General features: G+C 39.5%; 1 protein-coding gene and 1 pseudogene across 9 annotated transcripts in view; one reads left to right on the forward strand and one right to left on the reverse strand.

The window, feature by feature from the left end:
* The window catches only part of LOC102736460 (ragulator complex protein LAMTOR3 pseudogene), a 5,342-nt pseudogene extending 1,943 nt beyond the window's left edge, over positions 1-3,399 (reverse strand).
* Positions 1-20,425, forward strand: part of SCAPER (S-phase cyclin A associated protein in the ER) — a 422,618-nt gene that overhangs the window by 168,425 nt on the left and 233,768 nt on the right. The gene's annotated exons all lie outside the window — the stretch shown is intronic.

The following is a 20,425-nucleotide window of genomic DNA, read 5'->3' on the forward strand; positions in this document are numbered from 1 at the left end:
TAGTTTAAAATCTATTTTGTCTGATACAAGAATTGCTACCCCAGCTTTCTTTTGAGGTCCACTGGCATGGAAGATGGATCTCCATCCCTTCACTTTCAGTCTGGATGTATCTTTAGGTTCAAAATGAGTCTCTTGTAGACAGCATTTGGTTGGGTCCTGTCTTTTTATCCAGTCTGTAACCCTGTGCCGTTTTATGGGAGCATTTAGGCCATTCACGTTGAGAGTGATTATTGAAAGATATGAATTAATTGTCATTATGTTGCCTGTGAAGACATTGTTTTTATAGATTGTCCCTGTAAATTTCTGTTTAGATCACTCTTGGTGTCTTTCTCCTTTTATAGAACCCCCCTTAATATTTCTTACAGGGCCGGCTTAGTGGTCCCATATTCTTTCAGTTTCTGCCGGTCCTGGAAGCTCTGCATCTCTCCGTCCATTCTAAATGACAGCCTTGCCGGATAAAGTATTCTTGGCTGCATGTTCTTCTCGTTTAGTACCCTGCATATGTCTTGCCAGGCCTTTCTGGCTTGCCCGGTTTCTGTGGATAGGTCTGACGTTATTCTGATGGTCCTCCCTCTGTACATAAGGAATCTCTTCCCCCTAACTGCCCTTAAGATGGTTTCCTTGGTTCTACGATTTGCGAGTTTTACTATTACATGCCGGGGTGTTGGCCTGTTTTCCTTGATCTTGGGAGGGGTCCTCTCTGCCTCTAGGACACGAATGTTTCTTTCATTCCCCAGTTTAGGAAAGTTCTCAGCTACAATTTGCTCAAGTATATCTTCTAGTCCTCTTTCTCTCTCCACTCCCTCCGGGATTCCAATAATTCTGACAGTGGAATGCTTCATGGTGTCACTTATTTCTCTGATTCTATTTTCATGGATTCTGAGTTGTTTTTCCCCGGCCTCTTCTTTTCCCTTTTTATCTATTAAATTGTCTTCCAGGTCGCTTATTTGTTCTTCTGCCTCAGTTACCCTAGCTGTTAGATTATCTAGATTGGATTGGATCTCATTAATAGCATTTTTAAGTTCTGCCAATTCAGCTTTCATTTCTGCCCTTAGAGACTCTATGTTGCCATTAATTGATTTCTCCTTTCTAGCTGTTGTCTTCACAATTGCTAGCCTGAATTCCATCTCCGACATCTTGGTTATATCTGCATCCATTTGTAAATCTGCGGCATAAGTCATAATCTCTGAGTCTTTCCTATTTTGGGGGTTCCTCCTCCTAGTCATTCTGTTGATGGGTGGTTGAGTGAATGTATAGAGTCCAAATTATTGAGCAGAACCCAAGCAAGATGCACCTGTTTTCTGGGGATCTTAGGGTTGCTGGTCTCTTGTTCTCCCAGCCTGTTTTCTGGGGGAGGGGCCTGCCGTGCTGTTATTCAGGCAACCTTGTTTGGGCAGAGTTGCCCTGCCCCCCTGTGGCGGGGGATGGGCTCAGTGGGAACAAGTGTTTTTGGGGCTTTTGTTCTCTGGCGGCTTTCCCTGGCGGCTTTCTGTGTCTCTTCCGTGAGTCAGAGCAGAAGAGACCGTTTCCAACCCTCTGCCTCAGAGCAGAGAGACCGCAGTGTGTTCTTCAGTGAGCTCCCCAGGCCACACTATCTCCGTTTCTGTCTGTGCTGCTATAAACTGTGCGCCCCTCCGCAGCACTCCCAGTCCTGCCTCCAGGTCGGGCACGTCTCTGCCCTTTGTGCTTCTAAAACCGCCTGCTAACCCCAGTTCGCACACATGGCCCTGACGCTCTGGGTTTCTGTCCCGGGGGGCTGCCCTAAAGTCCTTTCCCAGCCGCTACCGATCTGCGAGTCTGTGCCTGTCCCCAGTGCGTGAGGCTGTCGCTCACCGGCGGTATAGGATCCGGATGGCCAGGCTCCCTCCCGCTGCCATTTATCCTCTGATATCTGCCCGCGGAATCACGACTCCCCGCTTCGTACCTCAAAACCAACCATCTGCGATATTCTGTTTGTAGAGATTCAGATCTTCTTACCTCTCAGGCTAATTTCATGGGTGCTCAGAGTGGTCTGGTAGATATCCAGCTCAATTCCGGGGACCAGTTGGAATAGGGTCCCCTCCTCCACCATTTTTTCTCCTACTCTATTCTCATTTTTTATTCGTTTTTTTTCTTTTCTTCTGTTCAGCTTGATTGCTTTCCATTACTATGCCGTCCAATTCCCTCATCTGTTCTTTTGCTTCCTTTAGTCTACTATTTATTCCCTCTAGTGTATTTTTAATTATACTACCTAAATTTTCCATCTCTGATTGGTTCCTTTTTCTGTTTTCTGTCTCTTTGTTGAGGGTCTCACTGAGGTCCTCCACTGTTAAGTTCAGTGAGAATCTTTATTACCATTACTTTATATTTCTATCAGGCATATTACTTATGTTCATTTCATTTAGACTTCTTACTGTGATTTCATCCTGTTCTTTCATTTGGGATATATTTCTTTGTCTCCTCATTTTGCCTCTTTGTGTCTGTTCTTATATGTTAGGCAAGTGAGCTACATCTCCTGCTCTTGCCTAATGTTGAAGTGGTCCTGTAGTGCCTTGCAGTGCAGTGTCCCCTGTTAATCTGAGTCTAGTGCTTCATGGGGTATCTCCTATATGCATTGTGTGCTCCTTACCCTTGTCTCTGAGCTGGGTTTTCCTTAAGCTTAGTAGTCTGCAATGGCTTTGTTTTCCTATTGTGGGCAGGGTTTGGTCCCTGTGTTGTTAGTGGGCCAATCTAGGTCTGCCGTGGGCTTGAGTTGAGTCAGACCATGCATTTGTCAGAGCTGTGGTAGCACCAAACTGCAGCGCACTCTCCTTGTGTTGCTTCTTGAGAAGCTTTTGTTGGTGGGCAGGGCCTGCAGTCAGACCAGATGTCTGCCCGCAGCCCACTGCTGGGGCTGCAGCCTCATTTGTTTGTGTGGTTTTCTGCCCCTTTCCCCAGGGTAGAAGTCACTTTGGTGTGGTGCTGACACCTTTGGGGGCTGCTTGTATATTGCCACACTTGTGGCACTACTTTGGATGGACTCCTCTTGAGGGTGTGTTGGAGGGTGGAGGTCTGCTGGAGAAGGTGGAGGCAGGGTGTGCTTTTAGCAAGCTAGGTAGAGAGTGTTCGGGCTGTGCTGGTTACCATGTGTCCCTGTATCTTGTTGGGGGGGAGCGAGGAAAATGGCATCATGAGGTCCTTTGTTCTTAGAGAAGTCTCCCCAAGATCCCCCCCCTAAGCACATGCTCTGAGATTAGTGAAGAAATCTCACTCTTGTTATGTGTCTTTCAAACTGCTGCTTCAACGCTGTATCTCAGTGAGAATTATGTGGCTCTCCACCACGTCTCTACCCTTCCTACCTCTTCGATGTGGGCTCTTCTCTACATTTAGCTGTGGAGAACTGCCAGTCTTCCAGTTAGTTTCTGGCGTGTTTATATTCATGTGCTTGTTATCAAGGTGTAGCCTAGAATCCTCCTACTCTGTCTTCTACCCCTGGAATCCACTGACGCTTGTTCTTTAGCTGATTTGAGGAATCATCTTATTAATATAAATATAAATTTGAGGAAGATCTTATCAATATAATATTCTCTGAGGTTTTTTTTAATGTTGATAACATTTATCTGTGATTTTATTCATGAAAGTTGGTTTCACTAGATATAAAATACTTAGCTCACATTTCTTTCCTTGAGAATACTAAATATATTACTTCATTTTCTTCTGGCATAAAATGTTACTATCAAAAGCTGCTTGCTGATAATCTAATTTTTCCCTTGTAACTCACTTGCTTTTTTTTCCCTGTATGTCCAAGTAATTTTTCCTTTTTCTTCAAACCCCAGGGATTGTAATAGGATGTCTTGGCATTAGCTACTCTGGGTCAGTTTTTTTGGGCATGTAATGTACTTTTTAAATATTTAATTATATTTTATTCAGGAAAGTTTTCTTGAATTACAGCTTTTAATATTTATCTCTTCCCTTGCTTTAGTTTTGTTTTTTGGGGATTCCTAATTGCTTCTTTGCCCATATCCCTTATTTCCGGTTACTCTCAAATCCTTTTTATTTATTTCTTTTGATATAAACATTTTTCTCCTTTTCATCTTTTATTTGTCTGAAGCATTATTTGTGGTGTTTCTTTTAAATACATATACATTTTTAAAAATTAAGTTCAATTAGCCAACATATAGTACATCATTACTTTTTGATGCAGTGGTCAACAATTCATTAGTTGCATATAACACCCAGTGCTCATCATTACACGTGCCCTCTTTAATACCCATTACCTGCTTACCCCAACTCCCCACCCCCTTCCCCTCCAGCAACCCTCAGTTTGTTTCCCACAGTCCAGAGTCTCTCATGGTTTGTCTCCCTCTCTGATTTCCCCCCTTCAGTTTTCCCTCCCTTCCCCTATTGTCCTCTGCCGTATTCCTTATGTTCCACATATGAGTGAAACCATATGATAATTGTCTTTCTCTGATTTACTTATTTCACTTAGCATAATACCCTCCAGTTCCATCCATGTTGATGTAAATGGTAGATATTCATCCTTTCTGATGGCTGAGTAATATTCCGTTCTATATATGAACCACATCTTCTTTATCCATTCATCTGTTGAAGGGCATCTTGGCTCCTTCCACAGTTTGGCTATTATGGACATTACTGCTATGAACATTGGGGTGCATGTGCCCCTTCTTTTCACTACATCTGTAACTTTGAGGCAAATACCTAAGTAGTGCAATTGCTGGGTTGTAGGGTAGCTCTGTTTTTAATGGCTTGAGGAACCTCCATACTGTTTTCCAGAGTGGCTGTACCAACTTGCATTCCCACCAATGGTGTAAGGGTTCCCCTTTCTCCACATCCTCGCCAACATCTGTTGTTTCCTGTCTTGTTAATTTTTGCTATTCTAACTGGTGTAAAGTGGTATCTCATTGTGGTTTTGGTTTGTCTTTCCCTGATGGCTAATGATGTGGAGGGTTTTTTCATGTGTCTGTTAGCCATTTGGATATCTTCTTTGCAGAAATGTCTTTTCATGTCTTCTGCCCATTTCTTGACTGGATTATTTGTTTTTTGGGTATTAAGTTTGGTAGGTCCTTTATAGATCTTAGATACTAGCCCTTTATCTGTTATGTCATTTGCAAATATATTCTCCCATTCCATGGGTTGCCTCTTAGTTTTGTTGACTGTTCCCAATAGTTCATTTCTTTAAAATTTTTATTTATTTATTTTTAAATTTTATTTTGTTATGTTAGTCACCATACAGTACATCATTAGTTTTTGATGTAGTGATCCGTTATTCATTGTTTTCGTATAACACCCAGTACTCCATGCAGTTCATGCCCTCCTTAATACCCATCACCAGGCTAACCCATCCCCCCACCCCTCTCCCCTCTAAAACCCTGTTTGTTTCTCAGAGTCCATAGTCTCTCATGGTTTGTGTCTCCCTCCGATTTCGCCCCCTTCATTTTTCCCTTCCTTCTCCTAATGTCCTCCATGCTATTCCTTATGTTCCACAAATAAGTGAAACCATATGATAATTGACTTTTTCTGCTTGACTTATTTCACTTAACATAATCTTCTCTAGTCCCATCCATGTTGATGTAAAAGTTGGGTATTCATCCTTTCTGATTACTCAGCCAATAGTTCATTTTTATTTTGTTTCCTTTGTCTGTAGAGACATGTCTTGCAAGAAGTTGCTGTGGCTGATGTCCAAGAGGTTACTGCCCGTGTTCTCCTCTAGTATTTTGATGGATTCTTGTCTCACATCGAGGTCTTTCTTCCATTTGGAGTTTATCTTTGTGTATGGTATAAGAGAATGGTCCCGTTTCATTGTTCTGCATGTGGATGTCCAATTTTCCCAGCACCATTTATTGAAGAGACTGTCTTTTTTTTCCATTGGATATTCTTTCTTGCTTTATCGAAGATTATTTGACCATAGAGTTGAGGGTCCATTTCTGGGCTTTCTGTTCTGTTCCATTGATCTTTGTGTCTGTTTTTGTGCCATTACCATGCTGCCTTGATGATCACAGCTTTGTAATACAGCTTGAAGTCAGGCATTGTCATGTCCGCAGCTTTGTCTTTCTTTTTCAACAATCCCCTGGCGATTTGGGGTCTTTTCTGGTTCCATACAAATTTTAGGATTGTTTGTTCCAGCTCTGTGAAAAATGTTGATGGTCTTTTGATAGGGATTGCATTGAATGTGTAGATTGCTCTGGGCAAGATACACATTTTAAAAATGTTTATTCTTCCAATCCATGAGCATGGAATGTTTTTCCATCTCTCTTTGTCTTCCTCAATTTCTTTCATAAGTATTCTTAGTTTTTAGAGTATAGATCCTTTACTTCTTTGGTTAGGTTTATTCCTAGGTATCCTTTGGTTTTTGGTGCTATTGTAAATGGAATAGATTCCTTAATTTTTCTTTCTTCAGTCACATTGTTAGTGTATAGAAATGCAACTGATTTCTGTGCATTGGTTTTGTATCTTGCCATGTTGCTGAATTGCGTATGAGTTCTAGTAATTTGGGGATGGAGTCTTTTGGGTTTTCCACATAAAGTATCATGTCATCTGCAAAGTGAGAGAATTTGACTTCTTCTTTGCCAATTTGAATGCCTTTTATTTCTCTTTGTTGTCTGATTGCTGAGGCTAGGACTTCTACTACTATGTTGAACAATAGTGGTGAGAGTGGGCATTCCTGTCATGTTCCTGACCTTAAGGGAAATGGTCTCAGTTTCTCCCCATTGAGAATGATATTCGCCGGGGCTTTTCATAGATGACTTTTATAATATTGAGGTATGTTGCCTCTAACCCTATACTTTGAAGAGTTTTAATCAGGAAAGGATCCTGTATTTTGTCAAATGCTTTTTCTGCATCAATTTAGAATTTTATATGGTTCTTATCTTTCCCATATTAATGGGCTCTATCACATTGATTGATTTGCGAATGTTGAACCACCCTTGTATCCCGGGAATAAATCCCTCCTGGTCATGGTGAATAATCCTTTTAATGTACTGTTGGATCCTTTTGGCTAGGATCTTGTTGAGTAGGTTGGCATCCGTGTTTATCAGGCATAATGGTCTGTAATTCTCCTTTTCGATGGGATCTTTGTCTGGTTTTGGGATCAAGGTAATGCTGGCCTCATACAACGAGTTTGGAAGTTTTCCTTCCATTTCTATTTTTTGAAACAGCTTCAGTAGAATAGGTATTGTTTCTTCTTTAAATATTTGATAGAATTCCCCTGGGAAGCCATCTGGCCCTGGACTCTTGTTTTTGGGGAGGTTTTTGATTACTGCTTCAATTTCCTTGCTGGTTATTGGTCTTTTCAGATTGTCTGTTTTTTCCTGTTTCAGTCTTGGTAGTTTATAATTATAGTTTCTAGGAATGCATCCATTTCTTCCAGATTGCCTAATTTATTGGCATATAGCTGCTGATATTAACTTCTAATAATTGCCTCCATTTCCTTGGTATTGGTTGTGATTTCTCCCCTTTCTTTCATGATTTTCGTAATTTGGGTCCTTTCTCATTTCTTTTGGATAAGTCTGGCCAGAGGTTTATTGATCTTACTAATTCTTTCAAAGAACCAGCTTCTAGTTTTGTTGATTTATTCTGTTGTTCTTCTACTTTCTATTTCATTGATTTCTGCTCTAATCTTTATTATTTCTCTTCTCCTGCTTGGTTTAGGCTTTATTTGCTGTTTTTTCTCCAGCTCCTTTAGGTGTTAGCTTGTGGATTTGGGATTTTTCTAATTTTTTGAGAAAGGCTTGGATGGCTATGTACTGCCCTCTTAGGACGGCCTTTGCAGTATCCCATAGGTTTTGAACCAGTCTGTTTTCATTTTCATTGATTTCCATGAATTGTTTAAAGTTCTTTTTTAATTTCCTGGTTGACCTATTCATTCTTTAGCAGGATGCTTTTTAGGCTCCAAGTGTTTGAGTTCCTTCCAAATTTCTTCTTGTGATTGAGTTCCAGTTTCAAAGCATTGTGGTCTGAAAATATGCAGGGAATAATCTCAGTCTTTTGGTATCATTTCAGACCTGATTTGTGACCCAGTATGTGATCTATTCTGGAGAGAGTTCTGTGTGCACTCTAGAAAATGAGTGTTTTGTTGTTTTAGGAAGGAATGTTCTGTATATACCTATGAAGTCCATATGGTACAATATGTCCTTCAAAGCTCTTGTTTCTTTGTTGATCTTCTGCTTAGATGATGTGTCCATTGCTGTGAGTGGGGTGTTAAAGTCTCCTACTATTAATGCATTATTATCAGTATGGTTCTTTATTTTAGTTATTAATTGGCTTATGTAGTTGGCTACTCCCATGTTGGGGGCATAGATATTTACAATTGTTAGATCATCTTGTTGAATAGACCCTCTAAGTATGATACAGTGTCCCTCTACATCTCTAACTACAGTCTTTGGTTTAAAATCTAATTTGTCTGATATGAGGATTGCTACCCCAGCTTTCTGTTGATGTCCATTAGCATAATAAATGGTTTTCCAGCCCCTCACTTTCAATCTGGAGGTGTCTTTAGGTTCAAAATGAGCCTCTTGTAGACAGCATATGAATGGGTCCTGCTTTTTTATCCAATCTGAAACGCTGTGTCTTTTGATTGGAGCATTCAGCCCATTTCCATTAGAGTAACTATTGAAAGATATGAATTTAGTGACACTGTATTGCCTGTAAAGTCTCTGTTTCTGTAGATTGTCTCTGTTACTTTCTGGTCTATATTACTCTTAGCGTATCTCTTCACTTACAGAATCCCCTTTAATATTTTTTGCAGGGCTGGCTTGGTGGTCACACATTCTTTCAGTTTCTGCCTGTCCTGGAAGCTCTTTATCTCTCCATCTGTGCTGAATGACAGCCTTGCTGGATAAAGTATTCCTGGTTGCATGTTCTTTTCATTTAATACCCTTAATATGTCTTGTCAGCCTTTTCTGGATTGCCAGGTTTCTGTGGATTGGTCTGATGTTCTGCCCTCCATACATAAGGAACCTCCTCTCCTTAGCTTCTCTGAGGATAACTTCTTTGGCTCTACGATTTGCAAGCTTCACTATTATATGATGGGTTGTTGATCTATTTTTATTGATTTTGGGAGGAGTCCTTTCTGCCTATTGGATACGAATGCTTGTTTCCTTCCCCAGATCAGGGAAGTTTTCAGCTATTATTTGCTCAAAGATACCTTCTAGCCCTCGCTCTCTCTCCACCCCCCTGGGGATCCCAGTAATTCTGACATTTGAACGTTTCATGGCATCATTAATCTCTCCAAGCCTTTTTTCATATACTATTAGTTGTCTTTCCCTCTTTTCCTCAGCTTACTTTCTTTCCATCAGCCTATGCTCTACATCACTTATTCTCTCGTGTGCCTCATTGACTCTAGCTGTTACAGCATCCAGTTTAAACTGCATCTCATTTATAGCATTTTTACGTTTGGCCTGACTAGATCTCATTTCCACCCTTAGAGATTCTGTATTGTCACTTATGCTTTTTTCAAGCCTACCTATTAACTTTATGATTGCTATCCTGTATTCTATTGCTAACATCCTACTTATATCCATATCGATTTGCTTTGTAGCAGAGGACATTGCCTCTGGTTCTTTTTTTTTTTTTGGTGAGTTCCTCCTTCTAGTCATTCTCCCCAGAGAACGATGGGTGGGCAAATGAACAGAGTCCAAAATATCAACCATGACCCAAGCAAAATGCACCCCAGAAAAATCTGAAGTTGTTGAAAGCCACCACAGAAAAGCAAATAAAGTCAAAATGAAACACATGAATAAAAGAAAAAATTTTTTAAAAAATTTAAAAAGGGAGGGGTAGAGAGACTATAATCTCACAGGGTGGACAAAGCAGGGTGATCCACTTGTTCCTGGGTGAATTTTGGGCTGTGTGTTAGAAGACACCACATCCCAAAATTGGAAAGAAATATATATATAAAATATATAAATATACATATGAAAAAATATATATAATTGAATAGAGTGAAAAAAGGACTAAAATGAAGCATATATCTATAAAATGTAGATGTGAAAAAATGCAAGTTAAAAAGCGACTATGAAACATAAGTTGGTATAATAGGAATCTAGTTGAAATGGGAAAAAGGTAAAAAGAAAAAAAGAAAAAGCATTGAAAAAAAGAAAGGAGAATTTTATCTGAAAAATAAATGAGTCATGAGGGAACACATGGAGCTCAAAATACTGTTTTCCCCTTGCTTTGGAGTTTTGTGGGATCCATAAGCTTGTCATCCACCTGTTCTTCCAGTCTGTCTTCTGGGGGAGGGGCCTGCCATGCTCCTTCTCAGGTGTCCCTGCCTGGGCGGAGTTGGCCCAGCCCCTGTCAGGGGGGCGGGCTCAGTGGAACAGGTCCTCTCTGTGGCTTTTGTTCACTGGAGACTTTCCAGTCCTCATCATAGGATCACAGCAAAAATGCCATGCCCAGACCTCTGGCCCAAAACAGAAAGATCGCAGTCCACCCTCTTCCATTAACCCTCTGGGACAAATTGTCTCCACTTCTGTATGCGCCAAAACCCACAGCCTCCTGCGGTGTGTGCCCACTGGGGCAACTCTCCCAGAGTGCCACTGCCCTTTGTGACTCTAAAACCATATGCTGCCATGGGCTCACATGTGCACCCACAGCTCCTGCGTCATGGTTGGGTGCTGCCCTACTGTCCTTTCTGGGCCACTACTGGGAGCCCTGAGAGCTTTTGCCCAGTTGTGGGCACAGCCATTTCACCCCTCCCAGGGGATGGTAAACGGCCCCCACGTTCAAGTCCTTTTCAGGCTGCTCAGGCAAAGAGTGATTACTGACTGCCCTGGCTCCCAATTTATGGCGACCCAAGCTGAGAGTCCCCCCTAGGCTCATTGACCATAACCTGATTCCTGGCTCCCCAGCTTGGGCACTGTACTGGTTCAGGCACCCCATTCACTCTGTGCCTCCTTGGATCCCAAGACCACAATTCCCCACCTAGAATTTTGTCCTTTGCATTTCCACAGACCCTTTCAGAGAGGGATGTCTCTCACTAAAGAAGATTTCTAAGGGTCCTGATTTTGCACTACAGTTTTATTTTGCTTTCCAGGAGCCAGTTTATAGAGACTCCCTCCCCATTCTGTATATCTTCCGGTATCTCCCCACAGATTCACAACTCCACACGTCCTACCTTCCAAAAGCAGTTGCTTTTCTGCTTGTAGAGTTCCAGATATATATTCTTACATCTCAGGCTGATTTTGTGGGTGTTCAAAATAGTTTGATAGATATCCATCTAAATTCAGGGAACCAGATGAAACAGGGTTCCCTATTCCTTTGCCATCTTGCCTCTGGCATTTGTTGTGTTTATTCATTCTTCTGTGTCTTCTGTTTTCTCTTCACTTTTTTTTTTTTTGCATTTTTTTATCTTATTATGTTATGTTAATCACCATACATTACATCATTATTTTTTGACGTAGTGTTCCATGATTCATTGTTTGCATATACCACCCAGTACTCCATTCAATATGTGCCCTCTTTAATACCCATCACCAGGCAAACCCATCCCCTGACCCCCCCTTGCATCCCTTGCCTTTGGCAATGTTTCTAGAAAGAAGTTGCTGCAGCTGAGCTCAAAGAGGTTGCTGCCTGTGTTCTCCTCAAGGCTTTTGATGGATTCCTGTCTCACCTTGACATCTTTCATCCATTTTGAGTCTTATTTTTGTGTGTGGTGTAAGGAAATGGTCCAGTTTATTCTTCTGCATGTGGCTGTCCATTTTTTCAATACGATTTGTTGAAGAGACTGTTTTTTTTCCATTGGACATTCTTTCCTGCTTTGTCGAAGATTAGTTGACCATACAGTTGACGGTCCATTTCTGGGCTCTCTGTGGTGTTCCGTTGATCTGTGTGTCTGTTTTTGTGCCAGTACCATACTGTCTTGATGATTACAGTATGGCAGTAGAACTTGAAGTCTGGAATTGTGATGCCACCAGCTTTGCTTTTCTTTCTCAACATTCCCCTGGCGATTTGGCATCCTTTCTGGTTCCATACAAATTTTAGGATTATTTGTTCCATTTCTTTGAAAAAAGTTGATGGTCTTTTGATAGGGATTGCATTAAATGTGTAGATTGCTCTAGGTAGCATAGACATTTTAATAATATTTGTTCTTCCAAGCCATGAGCATGGAACATTTTTCCATTTCCTTGTGTCTTCTTCAATTTCTTTCATGAGTATTCTTTTTTATTTTTTTAAAGATTTTATTTATTTATTAGAGAGTGAGCGAGAGAGAAACAGCATGAGAGAGGAGAGGGTCAGAGGGAGAAGCAGGCTCCCCGCTGAGCCAGGAGCCCGATGTGGGACTTGATCCCAGGACCCTAGGATCATGACCTGAGCCGAAGGCAGTCGCTTAACCAACTGAGCCACCCAGGTGCCCCTTTCATGAGTATTCTATAGCTTTTTGAGTACAGATTCTTTGCCTCTCTGGTTAGATTTATTCCTAGATATCTTATGGTTTTGGGTGCTTGTAAATGGGATTGACTCCTTAATTTCTCTTTCTTTTGTCTTGTTGTTTGTATATAGAAATGCCACTGATTTCTGTGCATTGATTTTATATCCTGCCACTTTACTGAATTCCTGTATGAGTTCTAGCAGTTTTGGGGTGGAGTCTTTGGGGTTTTCCACATAAAGTATCATATCATCTGCAAAGCGTGAGAGTTTGACTTCTTCTTTGCTGATTTGAATGCCTTTTATTTCTTTTTGTTGTCTGATTGCTGAGGCTTGGACTTCTAGTACTAACAGTAGTGGTGATAGACAACATCCCTGCCGTGTTCCTGACCTTGGGGGGAACACTTAGGGATTTTCCCCATTGCGAATGATACTTGCTGAGGGTTTTTCATAGATGGCTTTATGATACTGAGGTATGTACCCTCTATCCCCACACTGTGAAGAGTTTTGATCAAGAAAGGATGCTGTTCTTTGTCAAATGCTTTTTCTGCATCTATTGAGAGGATCCTATGGTTCTTGTTCTTTAGTTTATTAATGTATTGTATCACATTGATTGATTTATGGATGTTGAACCAACCTTGCAGCCTAGGAATAAATCCCACTTGGTTGTAGTGAATAATCCTTTTAATGTACTGTTGGCTCCTATTGGCTAGTATTTTGGTGAGAATTTTTTGCATTCATGTTCATCAGGGATATTGGTCTGTAATTCTCCTTTTTGATGGGGTCTTTGTCTGATTTTGGGATCAAGGTAATCTGGCCTCATAGGATGAGTTTGGAAGTTTTCCTTCCATTTTTATTTTTTGAAACAGTTTCAGAAGAATAGGTATTAATTCTTTAAATGTTTGGTAGAATTTCCCTGGGAAGCCATCTGGCCCTGGGCTCTTGTTTTTTGGGAGAGTTTTGATTACTGCTTCAATTTCCTTAGTGGTTATAGATCTGTTCAGGTTTTCTATTTCTTCCTGGTTCAGTTTTGGTAGTTTATACGTCTCTAGGAACACATCCATTTCTTCCAGATTGCCTAATTTACTGGCATATAGCTGCTGATATTAACTTCTAATAATTGCCTCCATTTTCTTGGTATTGGTTGTGATTTTGCCCCTTTCTTTCATGATTTTAGTAATTTGGGTCCTTTCTCTTTTCTTTTTGATAAGTCTGGGTGGGGGTTAATCAATCTTATTAATTCTTTCAAAGAACCAGCTCTTAGTTTCGTTGATCTATTCTAGTGTTCTTTAGGTTTCTATTTCATTGATTTCTGCTCTGATCTTTATTATTTCTCTTCTCCTGCTGGGTTTAGGCCTTATTTGCTGTTCTTTCTCCAGCTCCTTTAGGTGTAGGGTTAGTTCGTGTATTTGAGACCTTGTTCTTGAGAAAGGGTTGTATTGCTATATACTTTCCTCTTAGGACCACCTTTGCTGCATCCCAAAGATATTGAACAGTTGTGTTTTCATTTTCATTTGTTTCCATGAACTTTTTAAATTCTTCTTTGATTTCCTGGTTGACACATTCATTCTTTAGTAGGATGCTCTTTAGCCTCCATGTATTTGAGTTCTTTCCGACTTTCCTGTTGTGATTGAGTTTGAGTTTCAAAGCATTGTTGTCCGAAAATAGGCAGGGAATGATCCCAGTCTTTTGGTACCGGTTGAGTCTTGATTTGTGACACAGGATGTTATCTAATCTGGGGAATGCTCCATGTGCACTAGAGAAGAATGTGTATTCTGTTGCTTTGGGATGGAATGTCCTGAATATATCTGTGAAGTCCATCTGGTCCAGTGTGTCATTTAAAGTCTTTATTTCCTTGTTGATCTTTTGCTTAGATGATCTGTCCATTTCATTGAGGGGGTTGTTAAAGTCCCCCACTATTATTGTATTGTTGTCAATGTGTTTCTTTGCTTTTGTTATTAATTGGCTTATAGAATTGGCTGCTCCCATGTTAGGGGCATAGATATTTACAATTGTTAGATCTTGTTGGATAGACCCTTTAAATAGGATATAGTGTCCTTCCTCATCTCTTATTATAGTCTTTGGTTTAAAATCTAATTTGTCTGATATAAGGATTGTCACCCCAGCTTTCTTTTGGGGTCCATTAGTATGGTAAATGGTTTCCACCCCCTCAGTTTAAATCTGTGGGTGTCTCTTGTCCTGAGCTGCTTTCAGGATTTTCTCTTTGTCTCTGAGATCCGTAAGTTTTACTATTAGACGTCAGAATTTTGACATCTATTTTTATTGATTTTGAGGGGGTTTTCTGTGCCTCCTGGATTTTGATGCCTGTTCCATTCCCAAATTAAGGAAGTTCTCTGCTTCAATTTGTTCCAATATGCCTTCTGCCCCTCTCTCTCTTTCTTCTTCTCTGGGATCCCAATTATTCTAATACTGTTTTGTCTTATGGTATCACTTATATCCTGAATTCTGCCCTCGTGATCCAGTAATTGTTTATCTCTCTTTTTCTCCGCTTCTTTATTCTCCATCATTTGGTCTTCTATATCACTAATTCTCTCTTCTGCCTCATTTATCCTAGCAATTAGAGCCTCCATTTTTTATTGCACCTCATTAATAGCCTTTTTGATTTTGCCTTGGTTAGGCTTTAGTTCTTTTATTTCTCCAGAAATGGATTCTCTAGTATCTTCTATGCTTTTCTCAAGCCCACATAGTATCTTTATAATCGTCATTCTGAACTATAGTTCCAACATCTTACTAATGTCTGTATTGATTAGGTCTCTGGCAGTCGGTAATGAGTCTTGTTCCTTTTTTTGAGGTGAGTTTTTCCGTCTTGTCATTTTGTTCGTAGGAGAACAGATGAATGAGAGAACAAAATGCTAAAAGGGTTACAAGAACCTCAGAAAAATATACACTAAATAGAATAGACCTGAAACCAGGCAGAAAAGAAAGGGGAAAATTTTTAAAAAGAATATGATCAGGTGGGAGACTAGAACAAAGCCATACACTGAATTTAGGGTTTATTTTGGTCTGTTAGAAGACATTGTATCCCAGAATTTTAAACAAAGAAAAACTTTTATTTTTATATATATATGTATATATATATATATGCACAAAAAATAAGGTTAAATACAATGAAGGGATAGAATGCCTGTAAAAGTGAAAATTAAAAAAGATTTTAAAAAAGGAATTGATAAAATAATATGTTGGTTGAAAAAGGAAAGAAGAAAAATTCAAAAGAAAAAGAAAAAATTAAAGAAAATTTTAAAAATTAACTTTGAAAGACTAAAGAATCATGGGGAAAAGCCATGAATTCTATGTGCTATATTCCCCTAGCCCTGGGGTTTTGCTGTTCTCATTGATCGGTAAACTTGGTCTGGGCTGGATGTTCTTCCTGATCTTCTGGGGCAGGGGCCTGTTGCAGACATTCTCAAATGTCTTTGCCCCGAGGCAGAACTGCACCACCCTTGTCGGGGGCCAGGCTAAGTAATCTGTTCAGGTTTGCTCTCGGTAGCTTTTCTTCCCTGCAAGCTTTCCATACAGCTTTGGAGGATGAGAGTGAAAATGGCGGTCTCCCAGTCTCTGCCCCAGAGGAGCCAAGAACTCGGGGCTCCACTCCTCAGTGCGCCCTCAGAGAAAAGCAGTCAATCACTCCTTTCTTCCTGTTCTCCAGCTGCACTCCATGCTCACCTGGCCTGTGACCGAGCGTTTCTGTCTCTGGCACATGACCCCATTTGGAGTCTCCAAACCCAGCAGATTCCTGCAGTGCTCTCCTGCGCCTCTCCTCCTTGGGGAGGAAGGGGAGACTTCCCGGATCTGCCGCTTGTTGGGTCCCTGCTGGAAGAGTAGTGGCCCGCCCGCGCCACGCATCACAGTTTATGGCAACCATGAGCTGAGAGCCCACTCCTTGGCTCTGTCTTTGTAGCCAGCTTCCTTGTTCCAATACCTGGGAGCTCTGCCACACTGAGGCACCCCCAGTCTTTCTGTCACCCCGAGGCTCCTGAGACCACACTGTCCCAGTTAGGGTTCCATCCCCTGCTTAGCCACTGGACTGACATCCCTCAGCAGAGCAGACTTCTAAAAGTTCCAATTTTGTGCTCCGCTGCTCTATCACTTGCCGGTAGTCAGCTGACGGAGACTCTCTCCCCCCACGGTTTATGTTCCCAAATATCGCCTCGGATTCACTTCTCTACACCTCTTACCTTCTGGAAAGTGGTTGCTTTTCTATTCACAGGATTGCTGCTGGTCTTTTCTTCAATCTCCTGTTGAGTTTGTAGGTGTTCAGAATGGTTTGATAGCTATCTAGCTGAATTCCTGGGACCATTCGAAATTTAGGTCTCCTACTCCTTTGCCATCTTAGTCCTCCACATCATTAGTTTTTGATAGTGTTCAACAACTCATTAGTTGCGTGTAATTTTTTGGTGTGTTTTCATCATTTGTATTGTTGCTTAGTCTTGGTTCATTTTTTTTCTTTTAATAGTTTTGACTATTGACCTTGATACTTTTACGTGGAATTAGTTTTATACGACCTTTAGAATAAGTAGTGACTTGGGGTAGCTATTAAATTTCTTGGAGCTGCTTTTCTATTATTTTTGTGTAACATACAGTAACTTGTTCTGAGAGTTTTTTTAAAGATTTTATTTGTGAGAGAGAGAGAGCAAAAGCAGGGGTATCAGCAGAGGGAGAGGGAGAGGCAGGCTCCCCGCCGACTAGGGAGCCCAATGTGGGGCTTGATCCCAGGACCCTGAGATCATGACCTGAGCTGAAAGCAGATGTTTAACTGACTGATCCCCCAGGCACCCCAAAATTTCTTGATTCTGTTTCTTTGCTCTCCTTTTATCACACCATTTCCCCTTTTTTCATTATCATCTCTAGTTTGCTCAATTATATTCCTTTTGTGTCAATTTCTTCCATGGATCAGTTTTGAGAGTTCATAAGGGACTAGCCTTCACCAGATTGTTCAGCCCTTTTTTTTTTCAAGAGTTTATTTATTTATTTGTGAGAGAATGAGAGAGAGAGCATGAGTGGGGAGAGCGTCAGAGGGAGAAGCGGACTCCCCGCTGAGTAGGAAGCCTGATGCGGGAGTTGATCCCAGGACTCCAGGATCATGACGTGACCCGGAGGCAGTCGCTTAACCAACTGAGCCAGCCAGGCACCCCAAATTGTTCAGTCTTTAATGCAGCTACATTTCATTCACCTGCCATTGGAATTGGTAAACTTCTTTCCATTTTAAATTCTATTCTCAAATTGGCCTATTAAGTTCTCCAGTGAAAAATGCTTCCTTTCCTAGAATTCTGTTTTGAAGTTCATTATTCACTCTTTTGTTTCCCTTTGATTTCTCCTTCAAAGACACTGAAACCCTATTGATGTCTTGATAATTTGACCTCACCTACTTCTGTTTGGGGGTTACGAGGATACATTGTCACCTTGTTTTGTTGTAAATATTTTCTGTGGGTTTTGCTTTTTATATGTAATTGCTCTTTCAGTTCTATATGGTAATTTAGGAAGAATCTAAAACTTTCCTGCCACTGCCTTCTTCTATTCACAATCTTCTGTTACAAGCATTTTAATGACTAATACTTCCTCATGGAAATATACCATAATTTTCTCAATCACTCCTTATGTTGAAAACCTTTATACATGCTTTCCATCTTCAGAAGCCATCTCAAAACCTTCCTGTATAAAGTCTTTATAGTTTTAATGAGGAAATGACTATTAGTTATCCTCTGTCATATCCAACAATGTGTTTCTTTTACTACCCAGAACTGATTTGTTTCTTAGAGAAACTAAAATATAATGCGAACAACTAGAAAGAAATACATAATAACTTGAAATATGTTTATAGAAAACTAGACAAAAGAAACATTTTAAGTCATAGAGGACAAATACAAATGGTCTAACATACTAACACCAGTATTTCAGACAACAGACTGACAGATATACAAACAAAATAGAAATACTAGGTACTGGCAAATCACTTGTAGAGATACAAATTAATCCCCATTTTGGTTGTTCAGTTTGGGAACACTTAATGGAAATCCTTAAAAATATGTGTAATCTGCAAAGCAGGAATTTTAGTTCTATGATTTGATCATATGGGATAAGTAGATTATGTGTTTAAAATTTTAACTGTAGGAATATTTGTTGCACTGATATTTATAATATTGAAAATAAAAAATTATCCAAATATCTAAAAATAAAGCATTTAGTAAAATTAGGCGTATTCATGAAATGGAATACCTTACAGCCACTAGATTATGTTGTAGAATATTATTTAATGGTATGAATATATTTGCAGTGGGTTTTTTTTTAAGATTTTATTTATTTGAGATAGAGAGTGAGCACAAGCGGGGGGGGCGGGGGTTGGTGGGGCAGAGGTAGAGCGAGAAGCAGGGCAGGGAGCCTGATGTAGGGCTGGATCCCAGGACCCTGGGATCATGACCCAAGCTGAAGGCAGATGTTTAATCAACTAAGCCAGTGAGGCACCCCTATATTTGCAATGTTAAATGAAAAAACAGTTTATAAAATACCATAAATGGTGTATCCCACTTTCACAAAAATATATATACAAAAAAAATGTCTGGAAGGATGTACTCAAATTATTTTTAGGTGTTAGTATTAGAGATTTTTATTTTTTTTGTTTCTTGTGGATTTTTTTGAGATTTTTATTCTTAATTTTATTTATATTTTCTATAATTAACACTCATTTTGTATTGAGAAATAACGTACTGTTAAAATAGTCAAACAAAAATATAAATATATTCTCATTTGTTCATAGTTTTGAGATTTAAAAAAAATTTTTTTAAAGATTTTTAAAAATGTTAATGTGGGTACATAATGCATGTGTGTTTGTGTATGTAAATTGTTCTTTAAATAGATATGATTTTTGATAGTTCTGGATAGAGCCCCAAGTTTTTTTATATAGTGTCTGCATCTTGAAATAATGTATGAAATTTAGCCCTTTACTGATAACATATTAAATATTCAAAAAATGATAACATGGATGGTGATTTCACATATGACTTGCTTTGTACCATGTATCCTTAGGAGATATGATAAGAGGATTATCTTTATTTATAATATTGCTTTCATTTGATTTGAGACCTGGGTTATTTTTTCTGGATTTGAAATAAAGGTGTCCTCCCATACAACAGGCCTAGCTTATCAAAGAAAATAATTGCTTCTGCTTTTGAGAGAATATTTTCTCCCTTTGGCTGTAGAGTTTGGGGTTTATTTTTATTTTTTGGTACTTTATGATTTGAAAACTTTCATAATGAGTACAATTCTGTGGCCCAAACTTGTTTTCCAGTCATATTGCTAAGGTAGCAGCCAAGAGTATAGGCAGCTTTATCATACTGTCTGATTTAAATTTAGGCTTGATCACTTTACTCTCTGTAAAAGTTGCTCAGTCATGATTTTGACTTTCTAACTTTGGGTAAGTAATTTGACTTTTTGTGTTTGTTCTCATAGTTTAAGTGGGAATAATAAAAATACATATCTTCTTAGTATGTTCTAAGAACAGTTTGAAGGACTAAATGAGTGATTATATATGAAGAACTTAGCTTAGTAATAAGCCTTCATAAATATTTTTGTGTTTTTTTAAATTGAGATACAATTGACATATAGCATTGTATTAGTTTTAGGTGTACAACATAATGTTTGAAATGTATGTTTGCACACACACACACACATATATATATATAGTGAAATAATTATCACAACTAATTTAACATCCATTACCACATAGAGTTACAATTTTTTTCTTGTGGTGAGAATTTTTATGATCTAATCTCTTAGAAACTTTCAAACATATAATACAGTATTGTTAACTGTAGTCACCATGCTGTACATCACACCCCCAGGATTTATTTCTTATGTAACTGGAAGTTTGCACCTTTTGAGCACCTTCACTCATTTGACCATAAGTACTGTTATTAGTTCTTACTACTTTACTCTTTTCTCACTTATTCATTTATTTAACACATACTTATTGATTGATTGCCTTCCATATGCCAGGTGCAGTACCAGATATAGAAACGTCAGTGAGCAAAACAAAGTCATTGCCCTCATGAAACTTATATTCTACTGC

Source organism: Leptonychotes weddellii, chromosome 9, assembly GCF_054177405.1.
Source record: "Leptonychotes weddellii isolate Sample4059 chromosome 9, ASM5417740v2, whole genome shotgun sequence".
NCBI classification, from domain to species: domain Eukaryota; kingdom Metazoa; phylum Chordata; class Mammalia; order Carnivora; family Phocidae; genus Leptonychotes; species Leptonychotes weddellii.